The sequence below is a fragment of the Kogia breviceps genome, chromosome 15 (genome assembly GCF_026419965.1).
Source record: "Kogia breviceps isolate mKogBre1 chromosome 15, mKogBre1 haplotype 1, whole genome shotgun sequence".
Lineage (NCBI taxonomy): Eukaryota > Metazoa > Chordata > Mammalia > Artiodactyla > Physeteridae > Kogia > Kogia breviceps.
In genome coordinates this window covers 864,314-887,246 of record NC_081324.1, presented here as the reverse complement: position 1 = coordinate 887,246, position 22,933 = coordinate 864,314, and the positions used below count along the sequence as shown (strand labels likewise).

Here is a 22,933-nt window from a genome sequence, read left to right as displayed (position 1 = left end):
TAATTTCTCCTCAATCTATTTATTTTATAATTTTCGCTCTATTTTTATGTTGATGGTTCTTTTTTTGTTTGTTTTTTTTTTTTTTGCGCTACGCGGGCCTCTCACTGTTGTGGCCCCTCCCGTTGCGGAGCACAGGCTCCGGACGCGCAGGCTCAGCGCCCACGGCTCACGGGCCCAGCCGCTCCGCGGCACGTGGAATCTTCCCGGACCGGGGCACGAACCCGCGTCCCCTGCATCGGCGGGCGGACTCTCAACCACTGCGCCACCAGGGAAGCCCGATGGTTCTTTTTTAAAATAAAGGAATCTATATTAATGTTTTTATGGTATGTAATTTGATAGTGTTTTATTGTTAAACCAGTTTTATTTGTTATTTCCATTTCAGAAGAAGCATATTAAAAACCATATTATAGTTTTTAGACTGCTTGATTATATTCCTAAATTAATTATATTCCTGTTATAGTCCTAAAATTGTTATGTATGCAGTCATCGTGTGTCTAAGTTAAATCATAACAAAAAGTTAGTTTGAATTCTCAGTAGTTATGATTTGAATAACACATTTTGTATCAAGTCATAATATGTGTCAGTGTCTACTGAATGAGAAGCTCTTTCTAACTGTGCATTTTATTCACTTTTCTTTGAAATATAATTTGTGTGTATCTAAGTAGAACAAAAACATCCTCTCATGGAGCCACACCTTGCTTTGTGAGTAATTCATAGGAAAGGTTGTCTTCAGGAAATTTTATAACAGAGCAATAGAAATGAAATAATTCTTTGAAAAGATATCTTTTAGGACAAGATGTGTTTCCTTTTTTCAGGTAAATACTATTTTAAACAATAGTTAACCCTTCAAAAACGAGGGGGAAGCGTCACTGACGCTGTGAATGCCTGGACCTGCGTGTGCAGCTCACTGTGTTTCCTGTATGGAGAGCATCCCCGCCCGCCTCCCAGCGTTGCAGCTGATGACGTTTTATAATCCTGTATTTGTTAGGGCTCCAGATGTCTGTGGGTGACATGTCTACAGAAGTCAAAGAAAAATATTGCGCTACTATTATTTTAGTATAAATTCTGATTTTGATAATGGGGGAAATTCTCTCTCTCTCTCTCTCTCTCTCTCTCTCTCTCTCTCTCTCTATATATATATATATAAATAACTTGGCTTTAATTTGAGTAAATCAAATATACCCAAGTCAGTAATTCTACACTAGAGTTAAATTATTTAAAAATAAATTACTAACTAATGACAAGACTTAGAATCACATACACAGTTATGTGTGTTTTCTGGCAAGTATGGTGTTTTCTTTAGTAAGCAAAACTTGGACGTCTAGTAACACATACATGATTTCTGGGGGGTTTTCCTTAATCATTTTACTTTTACATTGATGATGGTATTTGAGGGTGAATTTAATTTTAAATATTAAGTTTAAAATCTGAAAACTTTGTAATCCAGCTTCTCTTGTTCTTCAGTGCCGCTTACTTCCTGTCACTTTCGCACCCTCTGTGTACACACAGCCACCTCTTTCCTCGGGGCACCTTCGGCTTTGGCTCACGTGCGTGTTCCCTTGGCTGTTGATGCAGAGTCACTTAGGTGGCCTTCCCCAGGTCTCTGGCCGCAGTGAGGAACTCTGGCCCTGGAGGCAGATGAGCCTGGGTTCGAGTCTGGGGCTTGCACCGGCCGGCTCTGGGACCGGGCAGGCAGCTTAACTCTGCGCCTTACTGCGCGGTCAGTGCTTCCCGTCACTGTTACCTCGCTACAGAGTCAAACGTGAAATACGAGTGAGTGCCGCAGTTTTCAGCCAGACCCTCGTTGTCCGTGAAGACATGCTCCTGCGCAGCCGCCAGGCCCGGAGCTGGGCCCCGAGCTGCCCGCCTTCAGGCCCTGGCCTCCGCCCCCGCATCCTCCCTCCCACCCGCCCCCCCCCCTCGCGCCGCCCTTCCCCGGCCGCCTTCTCACCTCCGCTCCCCGCTTCCCTGTGTCAGCAGAGCCTCTCGCACAGCAGGGAGGACTCCTCTGGCGTTTTGCAGGGCTCGGACCCTCGCCCTGCCGCTTGACAGCCTCACGTGGGGAGCAGCGTGCCCTCTTGGGTCCGGATCAGCCTTTGCTGCTCCCCTTCCGGTTTGAAAGCCCTAGGGAAGCTCTCAGGCAGGCAGGCGCTGATCTGAGCACTTCAGTCCGTTACGTCGTGAGTCTGCATGGCGGCCCGCAGAGGAGCCGGAGCCGCGGGTTTCCGAGCAGGGCGACTGCGGTTCAGGGGGCGGCCTCGTCTGCGTCTGCGCGGGGCTGCGCTCCCTGCGGGCACTGGGGGCGGCAGAGCTCCCGCTTGAAAGCGTGTTTGTAAATCAAGGGACCGTCTTAGGAGAGAAATAAAGCCTCTCGATGCGCATATGTCATTAAATCTTTCTAAGTGTTAAGTGCCGGATTTCTAAGAATAAAATCCGGGAAGAGGTTGCAAGAGTGCTACAGTGGGCAAAAAGCCGCAGATGTAATTTATCTAGGGCAGGTATTGATATATGCCGAAAGAAAAGAATGCGTGATGTTTGAATCCCAAACAGAGAGGGAAGACAGAAATTATGTTCGCTGTTTGTAAGACGTTATTACCTGCAGACGACATCTCAGTGTTCTTCCGTAGCTTACTAAACCAGCCAGCTTCTGGACTTCACAGAAGGCTAGTGGCAACAAAAAACAAACATTTAAAATGCTTTGAATCGTTTGCCTGAGTTTCGTTGGATTTCTTTGGGGAAGCCACCCTGTTGCTAACCCTCCACTCGGAGCGCTGCCCTGTGCATGGAATGCCCGTGGGGATAGAGTGTCAGGTGAAACAGCCCTGGAAGCACAGTGGCGCACACCCCCGAGGTGCCTCCTCTCCTCGTGTGCACGTCTGAGGCGCGCGCAGGCGCTCTGCTGGGCACCGTCCCTCGGGGGCCCCTCCCGGAAACACGCCTTGGTGACCGTGGGGGTAAGAAGAAAGTGGCGTGGCAGCTTACGCACGCCTCCCCGCTCGGCCGCCCAGCGGTGTGGGCGTGTCTCCTCGGCCAGAGCCCTTGAATGGCTTCAGCGAAGTTGGAGGAATTAGGGGCGTGCAGGCCTACCCCAGCCGTGGAGGAGGGAGAACTGGGCATGTTTAATGACAAGCGGGGCTGACCACCCGCAGCGCGCTTATGGCCGAGAGTTTAAAACACGAGGAGGAACCTCGTAGAGCCCCAAAAGTGCCAGCAGCTCGGGTGAAGCAGGGAAGGGTAGCCAGGAAGGCCGGCTGAGAGGACGGCACTGGCGGGGCGGCCGGCAGTTCACAGCGGGCCGTGTGGCGGAGGCCCCGGCGGTGAAGAACTGAGGGCTCCGCGGACTAAGCACATAGAGGTCGCGGTGAAGTGAAAAGCTCGGGCGGAGGGCAGCCGCAGGGGCAGGTAGAAGACTCTGCAGGAGGACTCTCGGGCCAAGGCTGAGCAGGGAAGGCCGGACACGCTCTCAGGCAGGGCCCAAAGCACCAGAGGAGCCACGGGGGTAAGAACTGACTGATGCTACCCTGGGCAAAGGATTTTATTGATTTTGCTTCTGGTGAGAAAATCAATATCACAAAACTATTGATGCTTCCAGTAAAAGAAGAGAGGGTCTTAGTTTCTAAAGAGGAAGAATATTCTTTGGAAGAATAAGTTTCATAGGCATCTAATAGTAACTTAAATATATAAACACAAAATTACTTAAAAGGAAAATTATATAGTGTTATATGGAGAACAGCTACCATAGAAAATACGACGTGGCTTCTTTGATTTTGCAGAAAATATTTACACTTACAGACATAGAAAACTTACGGTTACCAAGGGGAACGAGGGGAAGGGAGGGTTAAAGTAGGAGTTTGGGATGGACATACATACACTACTGTGTATAAAATAGAGAACCAACAAGGACCTACTGTATCGCACAGGGGGCTTTCCTCAATATTTTGTAATAACCTATAAGGGAAAAGAACCTGAAAAAGAATAGATATATGTGTATAACTGAATCACTGTGCTGTACACCTAAAACTAACATGAAATTGTAAATCAATTATACATCAAAAAATAAATAAATAAAAATAAGAATAAAGAAAGAAAAGATTTACAGCCATCTGTTAAATCAGCCGGTATCTCCCTCCCCCGCCCCCGCTCTTACTCCATATTTCATTATAGTGTATACAGAAGCATCATGCAAATTTGTAAATTGCTGTAAGTTCCTAGGATGAAAAACGCTACAGTTCAAGCAGTGCTAATTTAAGGGGGAAAAAGTGATAATAACAGTAATTGATGTAGTGAAATTGATGCAGAACACGGTAAGAATTTGAGACAGTTCCTAAAAGCATTGAGAAAGATTATAGCCTAACAGTTTAGGCTCATAACTTATTGGGCAGTGTTAGGGACCCAACTGAATCTTAAGTTTATCCTGGAGCCAGTAACGAGTATGTGGTTTTCTCAGGCTGATGTTCAAGAGCCGCCAGGCAGAAGTGAAGAAATGGCTGGTCTGAAGTTTCAGGTTGTGGGGTGGGAGGGTCAGAGGAACTGCCCGCAGGTGCCCCCGGGCAGCGTGCTGAGCCGCAGGGGCCCTGCAGGCTGTACCACTGGACTTCGTAGCATCCTTAGTAGTCACGGCGGCTCACAGGGCCCCCTTCCCCTGTCCCGCGCACAAGTTCGCATCTTTGGTGGCGGCTGTTCCAAAGAGCCGTCTCCCTCTGGCATCATTACCTCTGCTGCCCTAGGAACGTGAGTGTCACTTCCCCGTGGAGGCTGGGGCTTCTTGTGGACCAGCCTGGGCACCTTCTAGAATGTCGTCCTTGGGTTAAGCAGATGGATGTTAGATAAGTTGACCGGTTCGTATTGGTTGTTTCATAAAATGTATCTTAAAACTCACCTACTCAGCTAGTGTCTGAAGCCTTTTCTGGGCCACTTTCCTTTTTGTCATCGTTTTGTCCATCTTGCTCTTCTCTAGCTGCTTTTTTAAAGACAACTTCAGACAGAAAAGTAAGGAGAAAAGTATGATCACGCATATACCCTGAACCAGGTTTAACACAAGTTCTCTACTAGTTTCATCATTTTCTGTGGTTACAGATGTCGTGCCACTTTATCCGAAGTGTGCATTCTTAAGAAATAGAAAGTCCGGCACTTTCTGTAGCTGTGCCTCAGCCTCCTGTCTTACTCTGTGGCTCCTGACCTGCACAGCCCAGTTGAGTGGCCCTGGGTTGGCGACATCGGCTTTACATCCGGGGCACTGATTCGACCCCCTAGAGTCCCTCCCCTCAGACTTCCCGAATCCGAACCTCTGGGGGCTCGGACACACACTAGAGACTGAAAGCTACTGTCCCCTCGGTGGACACCGCAGTCAGAGAGATACACAGAGAATCCTGCAAAGTTAATCACACTGTAACTGAATTCTGTGACGGTGACAGACGTCCCACTTGAATTCATCCTTTTAGAATGGCCTTGAAGTTCGTTCTGGAAATTCAGCTTGCTAATTTTATGTAATCAGCATATTCCGTTTTAGCCTTATTACAGGAGCTTATTAGAATACTTTTTAAAATGTAGCATGTTTTATCCAGACATGGAGATTAGGAATAAATCCTGAAATGCTGTTGGGTGGAGGAAAGTGCTAAAGTGTTGAGAAATTCCTAAAGCTCCTTCTCAGGGTTAGAACGCGGCCCTCGTAGTGTTCACCGAGGCAGATGTAAAGCAGGGATTGGGGTCCACTCAAAGTTTGAAAGTTGTATTTTAAAACTTTGAACAGATCAAAAGTTTTTATTACTCAGCCATCACTTTTACAGTAATATTTGGTGAAAGTTTAACTTACAAGGACTACAACTTGAGTAATGAATTGTTTTATAAAACCTAGCCTCGGATATATTTAAAAAGATGATACTTGATTACATTTAAGAGGGAAAAAATTCTTACAGGAGGTTAAGAAAAATCAATTGTGACAGGTTGCCATTTTCACGCCATTCATAATAATAAGTTGCTCAGAGCAAGAACAGCAAGGATGAAATGATAATACAGAGTGCTTCCAGCAGTTCCTGCAATCCCTTGGGCATATTGATTTGTGTGTCTAATAAAAAAGAAGCTTTCAAATGTCTCATTGACAGACAGACAGGTGATACGTGCCATTATGTGAATTAGAGCCGCTTCTTGTTATCTGAATGGTTGTAAAGGCATTTTCAGATAATAGAGCAAAATAGAATCAGCTATGGTGTACTTTGCAAGTTGAAATATCAAGGCTGTTTGGAGAATAGCTCTTTTATTTCAAAAAGGGCAGTTTATTAATATTTTAAAAGTCATGTTGATTTATATTAAAATTGTACAGTAGAAAGATGTATTATTCTCTATTCTTGTGCTTGCATACCATCATCGCACCCCTGAATTTTTTTAATAGTTGCCTTCTTGAGTAATAAAATACTCTTGAATTTAAATACTTGTTTAAAATGGGATCATGTGGTTCACAAAAGAGCCATATGTTGTGGAATATGGTCTTACAGTCAATCTACATAGATAGATAGACTTCGGAATGCTTTTTTGATAACTGTTATTAATGTTAACAAATCATAGTGTTTCAGAGCCTCACCGGAAGAGAGTAACTAGAGAAACAAGCCCCCAGTGAAGTCACGCCGTGGCACGCAGACAAGGCGCAGTGTGGCTCTCGGGCTTGTGGCAGCGCACACACTGCCTCACTGCGCCACGTCGTCGTGCCCCCAGCTGGCGCCTCAGCCTCTGGCACGGTCATGACACACGTGTTGAGTGGTCACGTTACTTTTCTTAGGAGGAGTTCATGGTTTTTCCCTCCATAGTTAACTTTTTCTAAGCAGTAATTTAAAAAGAAGTATATTCCTCAGAAACAAATCTTAACACATCTGATTTCAACTTAGTTGTCTTTTAATACGTCTGAAAATATATTCTGGATACTAATTTTTTTTTCAATTTGATTTGTTGACAATTAGAGTAGCAACTGGACCAAACTTTTTTTTTTATTTTATTTTTTTGTGGTACGCGGGCCTCTCACTGTTGCGGCCTCTCCCGTTGCGGAGCGCAGGCTCCGGACGCACAGGCGCAGCGGCCACGGCTCACGGGCCCAGCCGCTCCGCGGCACGTGGGATCCTCCCGGACCGGGGCACGAACCCGCGTCCCCTGCATCGGCAGGCGGACTCTCAACCGCCGCGCCACCAGGGAAGCCCCAAATTTTCTTTTTTAAAACCTCATTAACTAAAACATGTATATGATACATTTAACATGAAATTAAATAGCTTTCTTTTCCCCTATGTAATTAGCATTGTCAGCTAATAATTACCTTTTGCAAAACTTTAAAATATATCATGTGAGTTTGAGTTTTCCCACTGTAATAAGCTCTTAACTGCATGAGATTTCTTTTTGAGCGACAGTTAGTTATCTATATCAAACATTTCTGAGAGGCTTGTTTTTTGTTTGTTTATTTTTTTAAGTTTTTATTGGAGTATAGTTGATTTACAGTGTTAACGTTACTTTCAGTTGTACAGCGAAGTGAACCAGTTATACATATACATGTATCCACTCTTTTAGATTCTTTTCCCACATAGGCCATTACAGAGTACTGAGTAGAGTTCCCTGTGCGATACACTAGGTCCTTATTAGTGATCTATTTTTTATATAGTACTGTGTATGTGTGTGAGTCCCAATCTCCCAACTTTTCCCTCCCCTGACTTTCCTCCCTGGTAACCATAAGTTTGTTTTCTACATCTGTGACTCTGTTTCTGTTTTGTAAATAAGTTCATTTGTACCCTTTTTTTAGATTCCACATATAAGCGATATCATAGGATATTTGTCTTTCTCTGACTTACTTCATTCACTCAGTATGGGTTCTTTTTAAACTGCTTAATACCATCAGAATCAAATATTTTTTTGAGGCCTTGAAGTAAGAATGAAATTTTTTGAGCTCTCTTATTTGAACAAAGTTAGAACACAAAACTTCTGTGGGATAAATTACCACAATGTAATAAATGTTAATTTATCTTGGGATAAATTAATGACAATGTACATTGGTGTGCCAGTGTATTTTCAAGAGACAATAGGAAAACGAGCCCAAAACGTATTAGTGAAGGTTAATTAGTCCCCTCCTCCAGTGAGCAGAGCCTTCTAATTAGAAGGCTTCAGTAAAATATATTAGTTCAAATATTTGCTGTTTAATATGTTTAAATTATGGGGTGGTGGTGACATCCCTGGAAGAGCTCTGGATGGGGCAGACGGGGCAGTGTCCCTGCCAGTGTGCCCTCCGGGTGTGCCGCACCTGCTGTGCCTCTGCACCTGCGGGGCTTGCGCCACTGCCCTGTCGAGAGCATTAAAAGCAGGGGAAGTACGGAAGGAATTTGGACTTCTGCGGATGCTCAAAATCTGTTAGCTACTCACTTCTTCTGAACAGCTCCATCCTGTTAGCTAACAGTGCTAGATATTGTGTGAGCTGTCTTAAATCGGGTTAGTTAATGAGGGTGGGTTAGTTCAGTAGACTGGAGAGCGTGAGCTCTTTTGCTTGGTTGATTAGAATTCGTGCCAAAATGGGGCCTCGGAAGACCAGTGTCCGTCCTGCGGAAGGCTCTTAGCAGTAAAGGTTTGTGGAGTTACTTTTCATTTCTGGAGGAGGAAGGAGTTCTGGGAATATTTGTTTTGACAATGAAAGGCCAGATAGGTGACTGTAACGAGATGCTGATGGTGCAGCAGAGGAGACGGGTACCACCTGGGTCCCCTGAGCCGCTTCTGCTTCCCTTGAAACTTCTGGATTTCTGAGCAAGCAAACGAAACACGGTTACAGACAGACTGTAACTAAACAGTCCTTTTTGATTCTTATTTTTTGAAGCAGATTTAGTTTACAGAATTTTATGCTTTCAAAACAGATAAAGGAGAGGAATTATTGACATGAAAAGTTTATGAATTTATTAAACGGTTGCACCCTAACACTCTAAGGATTTAAAATTCTGTTTTTGGTCGGGGGGGGGGGTGCGGGGCATAGAAGGAAGGATTTATTACTTGCAGCAAGTAAGGAGAACGCCGGGGATCTTCCCCAAAGCAGCGTCTTGGATTGAAAATTTTCGAAGTCCTGTAACACACACAGTCTCAGTGTGTTTTATGCAGACACACAAACATGTCTGTTCCCGGAACTTTGGAAATGCAGTTAGCGCCAGGTTGCCAGTCACGTTTTCTGTAGTGGCCTCTTCGGCAGGAGATGAGGTAAATTTAAAACGGCGCCGTTTATCTGGAGCCGCCGGCTCACCGCCCTGGCTCCGGCCGCCCCCGCTGGATGCGGGGCGTGGGGGGGGGCGCCGGCCGCGGGGCTTCGGGGCCGCTGTGCGCCGACTGCGCGTGCGCACCCTCCCTGGCGGCCGGCCTCCCGCTCCACGGGATCCGAGTGCGGGCAGGCGGGTCCCTGGCCCTCCGAGCCTTGTCTGGGATGCCGCCTCCGCCAGGCCCCTCCCAGCCTGGCTGACTGGTTCCCCGCAGTCGGAGGAGGGCGCCCCCGTCCCGCGTGCCCCCATCACGATCCGTGCGTCTCCCGTTACAGCACGCACGGGGCAGCGTCCCTCAGATCCCTCTCCTCCCTCCTCCCGCAGCCTGCGCCCCGGGGCCTGCTCCCCTCTGTGCTCTGCGCACCCAGCGCCGCATCTGTGCAGCGGACGGGCCAAGGCTAGTCCCCTGCCTGGGCTGTTGCCCTGGCGGCAAAGAGCGGACCTCCCGGCCCTGCTGCTCAGGCAGCGGGAGAGCATGGCTTGGTGTGGGCCGCCGGCTGGGTCCGCTGTTGCTTGGAGATGAGGAATAAACGCCGTCTTTAAAGAGACTGTAATCCAAAGAGGGGATCTAGAGACATTTGTCTTCTCCCTCTTTCCCTACACTTTGTACCTGGTAAACCCTTAATAAATAATGACTGGCTTTAGGTGGGACTTGCTGTGCTGGCATTAAGGATAGTTTTTTTTTTTTTTTTAGTGTTCCAAATTAAGTGACTTCACAGTGAACAAACAGATTTAGGAAGCTAGGCCTAGAAGTCATAGCTAGCTTTCTGTTCACTTTGTTGTTAATACGGATGTGAAAGAGAAAGCTTTTTCTTCACTGCAGTAATGTTGACAGCTGATGCTGTGTTACACGCAGCCGTGTGACTGCAGTATGGACACCGCCCCCCCGGGGGCACAGAGGGAAGGCATAAAAATAAGACAGAAAAAAAGACAGATTTAACACCACTACATACAGTTCATTAACCTGTGGAGATGAGCAACTTGTGTACCGTGCGATTCAGAGAAGGATTTGTTTTGTTTTGGATGAATATTTAGTCATTCGAGCAACAATTTTCTTAAGTTAAAGTCGATAATGTTTTTTTATTACAATTACAAAAATTGTTTCATAGCCTTAAGATACAGACATGGTCTGACACACACAATATAGAGAACAGAATTTCCACAATAGATCAATTTAATGTTTCTAATTCCAAACAATATAAAGAAAAATGACTCCTTCCGTGGTGTAACTTCAATCTAAGATGCCGCCTTTGCCCCGTACTTGAGGTGAGTGTGACGGCACCGCGGCAGCCCCGTCTCAGAGGGTAAGTGCGCGTGCGCCTTGCCCTGCGAGCCGTCGGCTCAGGTCACTGAGGAACGTGCGCTAGATTCAAGACGGAAGCCAGATTGACGTGCCCTCACGGTCTCGCATTAGTCATCAGTCCTTACGCAAGATATGCTCTTAAATCGTGGCTTTCTGGATTGAGAATCATAACAATTTAAAAGGCAATTTATGGTTGCTAATGAAATAAAATAAGAATAAATAGGTTCTGGACATTTTAAAGTATCATGTCATTTGCACAATTTCACTCAGTACACATTTTAAGTCATTGTAAGGATGTGTAACGTGCCAGGTTGTAATACATGTTCTCTTTTGTTTTAACGCTGAGGTGGTACATTAAAGACAAAGCGGGGCGCTCGAGATCCACGTCTCCTCTATAGAGGAGGAGTAACGTCAGGAAAGACATTTCGTATGTAAGACTTAAGGGGGACTAAAGAGTCGTTGAATTATTTTCCCCCTAAAATGACTATAATTCGTTCAGAAAGTACAACAGTGTTCAGCTTGTTATGTTGTTAACGCTACGGTATTAGTTTTTCAGATTACAACGTGAGTTGCTTGGCCATCCTTCCGTCACCCCAGGCAGGCAGGGTCCTCCCCTGGCTGGTCCAGCCCCCTTCTGTCTACCGTCTGACCTGAGTTCCTCTGTGAGTTCTAGTTGTTGTATGCTGGTCCAGCTAGTTGCTGCTGTTACTAGTTCATGTAAAGTTGCTTCTTTCTGTGTATCCTCTTTGGATGTCAATTTACCATATAAGTTGTGTTTTACACTCGCAAATGGAGTGTAAACTCTCTGCGGGCCATTTAGTGAGTGACTTCTCTCCTGAATGCCCCGCAATGCTGACGAGATGCTTCTCATCCACTCAGCAAACACGTACCTGTGTGGGCGCTTCGTGCGCTGCAATAAAGGCGCAGGTGCGTGAGCCTCTTTCTCTCCAGGAGTTGTTGTCTGCGGATGTGGCAGACACATTAACAGATCATTGAAAAGCTAACTTGGCCTTGGTAGTCGTCGTGTTGGTAGGGTGTTTGGGGAGCACTGAAAATTGGCCCTCACAACCTGGCTTGTTGGGGAGGCCCGGCCCGAAGGGAGCCGGACCCGCGAGGAGGGATACGCGGTGGCCCAGGTCGGCGGCCTGGACCAGAGCAGCGCGGCTTTGCTGGCGTGTGCATTTCGGAGGGCGTGGGTGGAGCTGGGGTTGGAGGAACGGTCTAGGGTTGATCTTGGAGGGTCTCCCGTGCCTCTCTTGAGCCGCATCCTGGGGCCAGGGCCACGAGCCCCGGCAGCGGTGCACGGTCCGGCTGCTCTGAGAGCTCCGTGGAGGGCTAACGTACACGATGAGGCGGAAAGCCCGTTGGGCCTGCGAGACGCACTTCGGACCGTTGAATGTCCAAGTCACCGCAGCCTGTGATCGAGGACGCATCGCCGGCCACGTCCGAGACGCTCAGAAATGTAGCGCGCGGCACAAGAGAACCGGGACTTTTAAGGTGTTAACGTAAAGGGCAAATGTAGTAGTCTGGTGCTCAGCCTTTGCGTTTCTAACTCCAGGCGTACCTCAGAGATGCCGTGGGCTTGGTTCCGGTCCCCTGCGGTAAAGCCAGTCACGCGAGTTTGGGGGTTTCCCGGCGCCCGTCAAAGTGACGTCAGACGGCACTGCGGTCCCGTAAGTGCGCAGTAGCGTTGTGTCTAAAAGAACAACGTACACGCCTTAACTGAAAACGCTTTCTTGCTCAGAAATGCCAACCGTCACCGGAGCCTTCAGCGAGTCACAGCAGTGACGTCAGAGATCAGCTATCGCAGGTCACCCTAACCAACGGCGATGATAATGGAAAGGGCTGAACTATCGCAAGAATTTCCAAAACGTGACAGAGACATGAAGTGAGCAAGCGGTGTTGGAAACACGGCACCGATGGCGTCGCTGGCCACCAGGCTGCCCCCAACCTTCACCTCCTGAACCTCCCAGTATCTGTGAAGGGCGGTGACGGAGAGGCGCGCCTGTAGCCCTGGACAGATTCGACGGGCCTGAGAACCGAGACTGTGACCGCAAGAGCTGCGTGCTGCGGAGGCTGGCGAGGCCACGGGAGCCGGGTGGAGTCGAAAGCGCGAGCGGCGACAGAGACGACGCAGAGCCCCGCTGTCGACACCCCGTCCCAGGCTGCCCTGGAAAAGCGGAGGGATCGAGAAGGGGGAGGACGGACGCGGTGCGGGCTTCTTGCCTCGCTCGGCAGCTGCCCGGAGCGGGCCGCGCTCGGAGGCCGGGGCTCGGCCCCGCCGGGGCCCTGACTGTCCCGCGCTCCAGGCTCGCGCAGGACAGGCTCCCAGGAGGAGGGTGCAGGCCGCAGAGCGGGGGCCTGGGCCTGCGAAGCGTTCAGTGACGGACGGGAAGGTGGCCTGTGTGGCGAGGGACCTCCGCTCCCAGAGCTCACGTCCCACGGGGAGCAGGCAGGGGAGGCTGAGAGGGTCTCCCTACTCTCAGAGGCCGTCATCCCGCCCCGCAGGTGAGCTGCTGGGGAGGGGAGACGGCCTGACAAAGGCCCGAATACCATTTAACTGAAATCCGGAATCCTAGTTACTAACCTTCATGAGTTGGCTGGAACGTGCCCGGATTATATTCCCTTAGAATAAATGTTAAGACATTTATTTTAGGAAGATAAAAAACTTGGCACATCTAAGCCTATGTCCTATAAAAAAATGATATCCACTACCTAAAACGTACCAAATGTTGACCTTCTGAGGTGCTTTTATCCTTGCAGGTAGAGAACCTAGATGCAGCGAGGTGCGATTGTGCGTCTCCCGGCCAAGGTGGAGCCCAGAGGGTCAGGTGGAGTCGAGGGGGTGGATACCGTACCCACGGAGGCCGCGTGAGGAAGGCCGGCGGCAGGGCCGGCAGAGGAGGGCCCGCGGTCAGGCAGAGGCAGGGGTCGGTCTCAGGTGTCCAGCGCGGCAGAGCGGTACGGTCTGGCCTGGAAAACGGTTACGGAACCGGCTGACGGGAGGACTTCGGGGAGCTCTGAGCAACAGAAGCTTCCGGAGACGACGGGGAAGCCAGACGGAGGGCGACAAGGAGGGGTCGGAGGTGGACGAGGCGAGTGGATGTGCCGAGGCCCGGGGCGGAGACGGCACGGCCAGGTTTCAAGGCCGGGCCGGTAGCGAGGGAGGCGCCGAGGACTCCAGGGAGGCGGAGCCACTGGAATGAAATCCCAGCGGAAGCAGCACGTGTGCTCGGCGAAGAGGAGCGGGGGCCCTGGCCCCGAGCTGGCCGCGGGACCTGAGCTTCGTGAAGCAGGAGGCGCTGTGGGCGGGGGCAGGTGAGTTGAGGCTCAGCTGGTCCTGCGGTCGGTCGGTCAGGGGCAAGCTGGGGAACGCGGAGAGAGGAGGCTCGGAGGCCGGCAGGTGGAGGACAGGGACACGGACGGGCCCGCCACCGAGGGCCCAGCAGAGGCTGGGGACGCGGTGTCCAGGAGGTGTGTCTTAAAGTGCTGCGTGACTTTCTCCAGCAGAGCTGTGCCGCTCAGACGGAGAAGCAGGGACCCAGGTTTGGGATTTGCTGTCCCAGTTCTGAGGGGGGCGATTCAGAGGACGGCGACGTGCGGTAACACGCGGTGCCCACGTGCAGGGTGGCTCGTGTCCGCGGGGAGAGCGCTGCTCGGGGTGCCGCGGCCGACCCTCCATCCCCGGGCCCTCGGCCCCGCTTCCGCTTCTAGAGGAGCTGGGGGAGAAGAGCGCCCTCACGGCCAGCCTCAGCCCCGGCCCTACGGCGGCAAAGAGCTGAGCGCACACAGAGTCCCCGGACAGACACATCAGGTCGCAGCCCAAGCCTCTGGGGCCGCCCACCCAGTAGGAAAGCCAAATGGTCGCTCCGACACACTGCTGGAGGGCGAGTGCCGACCGGCGCGCGTGAGAAGCCCTGGGGGCCGCAGTCTGGGCGGCTCTGGCTGCAGGAGCCCGTGGGGGGCTGGGGTGGAGGTCCGAGAAGGGGCATGTCCTCTGTCACTGGGGCTTACCTGTGGGTGGGGGTGCCCGTCCCTGCCCCATCCCACCTGGGGAGGGCCCTTCTCCTGCCCAGTCCCCTCGTCTGCCCGGCTCACCGGTGGGGTGGGGAGTTGAGAAACACCTGTGAAGGTGGCCTGGATGGGCCATGAGATCGCAGGAGGCACCCCTCCCCGCCTTGCACCCCGACGCCGACGGGACTCCAGCAGAGGGAGGCTCTGAGGAGGGACGTCTCAGAAGCCCAGAGTCAGCAGGGGGACACACGGGGCACCGGAGGACTTGGCAGCCTCTGTCACCCATGGCTGCGGCGACGTCAGACACACCAGCTCCTGCCCAGATTAATGTCAACCCCCCCACTGAGGCTTGTTTACCTCTCTTCTTAGTATCGCACACTCATTACATGTCCTGCTGCAGACAGGCATTACAAGCTGTGTGCCAAAGGGTAGGGAAAACGGCCTGGAGAAACAAAGCAGGCGTCAGGCCCAGACTCAGGTACGGCACAGCTTTTGGAATTACCGGACAGGAGACGTGAGAGAGCTATGAGTAACAGGCTAAGGGCTCTGGTAGAAACGGTAGACGTCACGCGCGGACAGCCATGGGGAGTGTCGTCGGGGTCGTGGACGCGCCAAGGAAGACTCAAATCAAAGTCAAGCATAACAGAAACCAAGAGTGCCCGCGACGAGCTCTCAGCAGCCCGGACAGGGCCAAGGAAGGGACCCGTGAGCTGGAAGACACGTCGGGAGAAACTTCCCAGGCTGAGAAGCAAAAACAAAGGAGAACAAAAAGGGGGAAACAAAATGGGACAGAGCATCCAAGAAGCGTGTAACGGTCTCAGCAGGTGAAACGTATCTGTACGGGTCACCAGGAGGAGAGGGAAGGGGCGGAAGAAATATTTGGGGTGAACATGGCTGAGGGCTTTCCAGACTTGATGACAGACACCTAGTCACAGACCCAGGAGCCTAGAGGACACCAGGCCAAATGAATGCCCGAAAGTCGAAGCCCGGTGTAGAGCTTTCCCACTGCAGCAAACCACCGGCAACGAGGGAACCCGGAGGAAGCCAGAGAGATAGAGGCACTGGCCTGGAAAAGGCGCGGGACGCTGCCCACCACATGGGATTGGGGGAGGCCTGGCTGGTGTCGTCGTCATCATGCAGGAGGGGCCGGTGGTGGGAAAGGAGTTGACACCGCCTGGAGCACAAGCAGGGAAGGTCCCGATGACCCGAGGGTGGCGGGGACTGGCTGGAGGCTTTGGAGTCCAGAGTGAAAAGGAGTCAACACATCCAAGCAGGTTAGGAGTTTAGAGCGTGGGACTCCCCTCACCTCTGTCCCCTCCCCAGACCCACCGTGCCCAGAAACCGCGGGTACTGCCAGGCCTCCCCCGGCTGTCACTGGTCAAGGTCGGGGCTGGGGGTGTGGGCTGCTGCCAGCCTCGCCGAGCGTGCTCTGCCTGCAGTCTGTGTGGTCCACTGACCGTGTTCAGTTGTGGTCACGGAGCAGAGGCTGAGCCTGTGGGTAGGGTTTCCTCAGTTGACTTCTACCAACGTTTCTGTCTTATAATCTTAGATTAATGCATATGTTATTTCCTCAGCTGCCCACTCATTTTCTGAGGTTTAAGAAATGCTTTTTATTTAGCAGCTTTTAGGTCATCAGATGCAGTTTTGCACCTGAAATAGTCCTCCAGGTGTCATTTGACGAACACTAAACGCCACAAGGCAGCGTAAGCTGTGCTCCGTGCAGCTGTGAAGCTTGTGGCCAGCACTTGAGTTTTGCTTAAGGACAAGAATAATACTTCTTTTCTGTTATACCTTTTTGGTTTTCATTCTTTAATTTTGGTTGACTTAACATAATACACAGAAGTATACCAACTTTAAAAAGCATGGAACTCGCTGAGTCGCCACAAAGCGAGCACACGCCCCAGCCCCTGACGTGGTCAGGAAATAATGCTGTGTCAGCATTCCAGAAGCTTCCCTCTCTGCACACCTGTTCTCCCAGAAGGGCACTGTCCCCGTATCTACTTGACTGGCTACTTTTATCTGTTTCTGAAGATTACAAAATGCAGCTGTACGACGTGCATTCTTCTGCGTTTGGCCTCCTGTGTACAGTGGTGCGCATGGGGGTTTTGTCCGCGTGTCGCATGTCACTGAGCTCTGTTCCTTTGCGTGTCCGTGCACCATCCCTCCACAGGACCGGCCGTAGCTGCTCGGAGAAGCCATCCTGCAGCTGACGGGCCCTCCGCTGTCCTGAGTCGCTCTGCCCGGGCGTCTGTGTGCACCGTGTCTCAGTGCGAACACGTGCGTTTCCGCCGCATATGCGCCTAGGAGTGGAGTTGCTGGGTCACGGATACGTTTACATTCATTGTGTGGAATCCCTGTCCTCCAAAGTGATGGCGCCAGTGTTCACTCTTCCCTGCAGCGTGAGGATTCAAGTTCCTCTATGACCTTGTCCGCACTTGGGTTGTCTGTTTTTTAAAAAAAGTGTTTAACGTTCTATTGAGGATGTAGTAATGGCTTACTGTGTTTTTAGTTTCCGTTTCCCTGAGGGCTAACGAGGTTGCATTTCCTCTGCACGTTGACTGGCTGCCTGGGCGTCTTGGTTTGAGGATCATCACTTCAGTGTGTCTTTTGTGCATTTTCCTATTGGATTGTTAGTCTTTTTTCATTATTTTGTAGGAGTTCTTTATATATCCTGGCACGAGCACTTCGCTGGTTATATGAGTATTATGTCCTCCCACTCTGTCGCCTCCTTACTTTCTTCAGTGTGTCTTGACACATAGCCATTCTCAGTTCTAATGGAATGCAATTTATCAATCTTTTCATGGTTTAAGAAATCTTTCTCTGCCCTGGGTCACGAAGGTGCTCTCTTATCTTCTAGAAGTTGTGCTATTTACCTTTCTCAGATCTCTAGACGTCTGGAATTGGGTTCTGTGTTTGTTATGAAGATGGGAAGTTTCCATTTTTTCCCCATGTAGATTTCCAGTGGACCCGTAACCAGCTGTTGCAGGTCCGTCCTTTCCCACCACAGGTTCCAGCGTGAATCGTATGTGCACATGTGGTGGGTGTGCATCTGGACCTCCTCTCTGATTGGTCCTTGATTCCCTTTTTGTGCTAATCGTCTGTAATTACTATAGCAAGTTTGATTGGGATTGCATTTAATCTCTGTAGATCTTTGAGGAGAATTAATTTTTAAATTCTGAGTTCTATCCTTTGTTTATACAGGTATTCTTTAATTTTTTTCAATAACGTTTTATGATTCTGTGTAGAGCTTTTGTATACCTTTTGTTTGATTTATTTCTAGGTATTTAGATTCTGTTGATGCTGTTTCATTCATTATCTTTTTAAATTTTTTTATTTTCTGTTTGCTGCTATATAAAAATACAGTTGCAGCAAAGCTTTTTATTTCCAAGTTGGTTTCCCATTCAAAATATTAAATATATGCTTTGCACTTTAGTTACAGGCTGAGTCGATGTTTAGCTCTGTCATCTCAAGAACTGAGCCTGTCTGGCTGACTGATGGGTTTTTCATGAGAAAGTTGGCATCTCATCCGCAGTGACCCCCTCGCTGGGTTAGTCAGATGCCGCTGTCTTGAGGCCACTGGGAGTCCTTCCGTGTTTATGGGAGCGGGTTGGACTGTGGGTACTTACGGCACGGGGAAGAGGCCATGCACGTACCTGTACGCCTGGTTAGCGCCAGGCCGGGGCGCAGCACGACTCTGAGCGCCTGAAAATCAGGTCGGCCCCGCCAGGTGGATGCTCACTCGTACACGCCGCGATCACGGGAGTGGTGGCTGGTGGCTTCGAAGCTGCTCCGCGTGGTCCAGATGTCCCCCAGCCCCCTCTCCTCGTGGAATTGCTGAGGCGGGGACCGCCTCTCACCCGTGGGCACAGTGTACGGAGGCCCCCGACCGTCCTGGCCCTGGGCTCCCCTCCTCGGGAGCTGCGGGCGGGCGGCAGGTAGGGTTTGTTTGAAACCGGCTTCCCTCCTCTGCCTCCTGTGCAGGGGATGGTGGCCAGCGAGGAATGGCTGAGGGGCTGGAGCTGAGGCGGCCTCCCTCCCGCAGGAGACCATTGTCGCTGTACTTGGCTGGGCTTCAAAAGGGGGAAGATCTGCAGTGTCGAGACCGGGTATCACGCAGCAGCATTTTCACTTAGATTTGAAAGTAAGTGGGGGAAGCAAAAGCGAAGGTAAAAATCAGATCAAAGGAGAAAGCTATGTATTTTTATCCCATCAGTAAGAAGAAGAACGATAGCAGTGGGCATTCGAGTGAGCGATTGCTGTGTGTCGGCTGCACGCCTAGGACAGGACGGCGGCCGTGGAGCCCGTCCCGAGTCATCAGTACGGAGGGTCAGAGGCCCAGATGTGCCCAGAGCTGCTTCGCCTCTTCAGAGCCTCAGAAAGCCCGGCTGGAAGGCGCGCGGGGCAGCTTCGTGGTCATGTAGAGTGGCTGGTCCCGACGGGGCTCCGGCCGTGGCGCTCGCCCACCGGCGGCCCCCTCCCTCCACGGCCCCGCAGTTACGTGCTACGTCTGCGTCCTGACGTCCTGACGCCCTGACGTCCTGACGCCCTGACGTCCTGACGCCCTGACGTCCTGACGTGGAGACAGGGGTGGTGAATCTGAGGACAAACCGAAGTCAATCCCCGTGCTTCACGCCGAGGCTGCCACGTCAGCCCGTGCGCGCAGACACTTCCCGTGAGGCCAGCCCGGAGTGAGGCTCTGGGCCGGCCGTGGCGGCGACAGCAGGACAGGACGGCAGGATGCCAAGGGCCTGCCGCGTTTCGGCACTTCACGCGGTCCCGGAAGAATTCATTCGTTTGAATGTCAGCCATTATGGTGCCATTTCTTACCATCCTGTCCTGCTTAACTTTGAAAGGAAATTGAAGCAAAATGAGCTTACCTGCAGTGTATCGTTGTTTAGGAGAAATCCGATGACCAAAGCTTACTTCAGGCAGTTTCTTTTTTCATTTAAAATTTTCTTTCTGTAAGTTACATGGTTACCCTTTAGGAGGAATGTGTTTCGACCTTGCTGTTTTCTTCAGAGCATTGTTTTGAAAGGGCACTTAATCATCAATGAATTTCCATTGCTCTGAGAGATACTGGAAGACACCTAGCATGCAGATTACACCTCGGAAGGTCTGGGATCCAGTAGGGTCCTTGAGGGCCTGGCGTTTCTACACAGGAGAGGAGACGAGCAGCCGCTGCCTCCCCCAGCCCCCGCCCTGGCTGCTTCCAGAACAGCGGAGCCTCAGGGTCCACACTCACTGCCACTGCCCGGCTGGTGCTGAGTAGAGGCGTCCGCAGGAGGACCTACGTGTAGCACAGGAAGAGCGCCCGTCCGGCAGAAGACTCCACACAGAGCACGTAGGTAGGATGAGGCGCTTTGTCCTTTAACTGCTTCACCAGGCAAAAGATCCTCAGCTGAATGTTTATTACTTCCTTGGTCCTTGTTTTGGTTACAACATTTAATCACTTGGTTTAATCTGTTCTTCTTTTCCCAAAGTATAGTAACGGCTGCCAGTTGAGCAAGTTTCACCACTTTTAAATAAAAATAGTGAAGGAAAACATTTTGATAAGCAAGATCTGACCAGTCTTCGTTTCATAAACCTAATGGAAGTTTGTGTAGTTAATGGAAAGTACAGCTCCAGATCTCATTACGAGAGTGGGAGTAATATCATTTCTGGTTGACAGCAGCCAGCCAAGGAGGCCCGTCTGCGGCAAGGGGACAGAAGCCGCAAGCTCGGCCATACACCTTAGCTCCCTGACGTGAACCAGAAATTTAACCAGCCTGGAGTTAAGCCGAGTAACAGAAATCATTCAAAAGCACTTCGCAAATTGTAAAGGCTGTTGGCTTGGAAATTGCTAAGGTCGTAAGGGGTCAGAAATTAATCAGTTATAAACAATTTAGACCAAAATGAAGCCATTTTATGTGTTAGTTATTAATGGGAACTCGTCTTGTTAAAGTAAATTGGTTATGCATTTCATTTTATTTTATTTTTAATTTTATTTATTTAATTCATTTATTTTTGGCTGCATTGGGTCTTCGTTGCTGCATGCGGGCTTCCTGTAGTTGCATTGAGCGGGGGCCACTCTTTGTTGCGGTGCGTGGGCTTCTCATTGCGGTGGCTTCTCTTGTTGTGAAGCTCCGGCTCTAGGCGCGCGGGCTTCAGTAGTTGTGGCACACGGCTCAGTAGTTGTGGCTCATGGGCTCTAGAGCGCAACCTCAGTAGCTGTGGCGCACGGGCTTAGTTGCTCCGCGGCACGTGGGATCTTCCCAGACCAGGGCTCAAACCCGTGTCCCCTGCCCTGGCAGGCGGATTCTTAGCCACTGAGCCACCAGGGAAGCCCTGTCTGAAGTGTTTTCACCTGCATTTATTTTTCACGGGGAACATGTCAGGTGAATCTGACACTGAATGGCCCGTGAGGGGTCCGTCCCCCGTGCGGATGCCACAGTCTGTCTAAGATCGTACCGCCTCCTGTCTCCTGGCTTCAGCCGAGCTGCAGCGACCTAAGACTTTAGTTTTGAGCCAGAAGCCTTGACAGACCACCTCGAGATTCGAAGTCGTTTCTTAGCTCACTGACGCCCTTTCATGGTGACGCGCGTCCCGGGTCCTCGGGGGCTCTCCTCGCCTCCGTGACCGGCCAGGGTGCCAGGGGGGTGTCGTCAGAATCCTGCTGCGCGGCTGGTTCTTGCTTTGGCTGTAAACGGCCTCCACCCAACTCAGAGCCTTGTTGGGTATACTTTGCCCTACGACAATCCACTAATTACTAGAATTTTAGCTCTTTTAGTGTAGGGCACCCTCTTCGTCATTCGGTGCATGTTCTGAACAGCTAATTTGTGTAATTACGTTTAAAATAAGTGCACTCCAAGTGATTAACAGCATTTTGATATCAGAGTTGTGACCTAGCCGTTGTCTTCTGGCTGAGTAATTAACTTGTGTCTGAGAGCTTTCGAGTGTGATAGTTGCCTAACACAGGGCTTCCCGTGGAAGGTTTGCCGGCTTCCGGTGACCCTGAGCTGCCATCTGGTGCAGACTCTAAGTGCTGCTGTCATCTGCTGCTAATTGCCGTCACCTGCCGTTGCAGGCCCTCGGCGGAGATGGCGTGAGCAGGCGGCCCGTCGCCCTCGGCGCGGGTCCTCTCGGCACGCGCAGGTGCTCCCCGGAAAGAAAGCACGGCGGCGGGCTGGGCTTTCTCAGCAGAAGCGCTTTTCTGTTAGTTTGCATTTTAATACACAAGGTGGGGGAAATGGTGACCGTCTTGTGAAGGTTATTACTTCACTAAGTCCAAGTGTGTTGCCTGTTTTATGATTTGTTTTAATGGTTCTGGCGCTTAGGAGCCTATTAGGCTGGCGAGATTGTTTCCAGGACATTCTACAGAAGACTTCTGGAATCCTCTTTCTCAAGCGGAGAAGCTTCGGTCGGGGCACTCGCCTATAGCACCATATTCTATTAATGTATTTTACTTGTAATTTAGCGAACAAGAAGGATGCCCTGATTTGAAGGCGAAGCTGTCCCCTGTGGCACTGGCACAGCTGATAATCGCGAACTAGAAAGATGTGTATATCAAATAGTTTACAAAATGAAGCCAGCTGTGTTTCCCTACATACTGTGGCTTCCTGACATGCATCATTAAACCTTATTAGCTACTTCCTTTTACAAAGATTCTTGTAGTCTTGAACATTGCACAGTAACATTTTCTGCCCCTCCAACTGGAAATTATTTGCTTTATTGTAGAGTGTCAACTTGCTCTGGTTTCTGATGCATTCTAATTGGTGCTTTAGAGTATAATCATCGTGAGATACCACGCCATGCATTTCTTTATTTGGAAATTAATACGGGCCTTTTCACTTTATCTGTCAATCTGGGCAACTTTTCACACAATTCCCAACTCTTGGGATTGCTCACAAGCCATTAAGTATGAAATGGTTCATAAAATGTCCTTGAAGACATAAAGTGACACAAAAATTTTAGATGGTTAAAGTAGTGCTATATTTTGCCAAGATACCAATAATAAACCTCTTAAGGAGAGAGTTAATAATAAAAGGGTGAGTTAAGAAGATGAAAAGTTTATTTAACCATATTTATGCTTGTCGTTTAAACATTTCAGCAAATCTCCTGAATTCTGTTTTCCTTTCAAAAGAATGCAAATCATGAGAACGATGGATTTTGAAAGCTCAGTAACGTTGATTCAAAGTTAGGTGTTAGGCCAGTATGATACCTTGCTTCATTCTTTTCCTCTTTATGCCATTCAGTGTCTGCCGTTCTGCTACGCTGCCTTCAAAATTCATTATGTTTACCTACTGTTAACTTTGTTTCTCAGCTAGTTATGCTGATATGTTGGTGGGACAGAGAATGGACAAGATAATAGCAATTCTGA

The 22,933-nt window shown here is 50.1% G+C and overlaps 1 protein-coding gene across 6 annotated transcripts in view; it reads left to right on the top strand.

Moving 5' to 3' along the window:
- ATP9B (ATPase phospholipid transporting 9B (putative)) overlaps positions 1-22,933 on the top strand; it is a 205,300-nt gene that overhangs the window by 97,182 nt on the left and 85,185 nt on the right. The gene's annotated exons all lie outside the window — the stretch shown is intronic.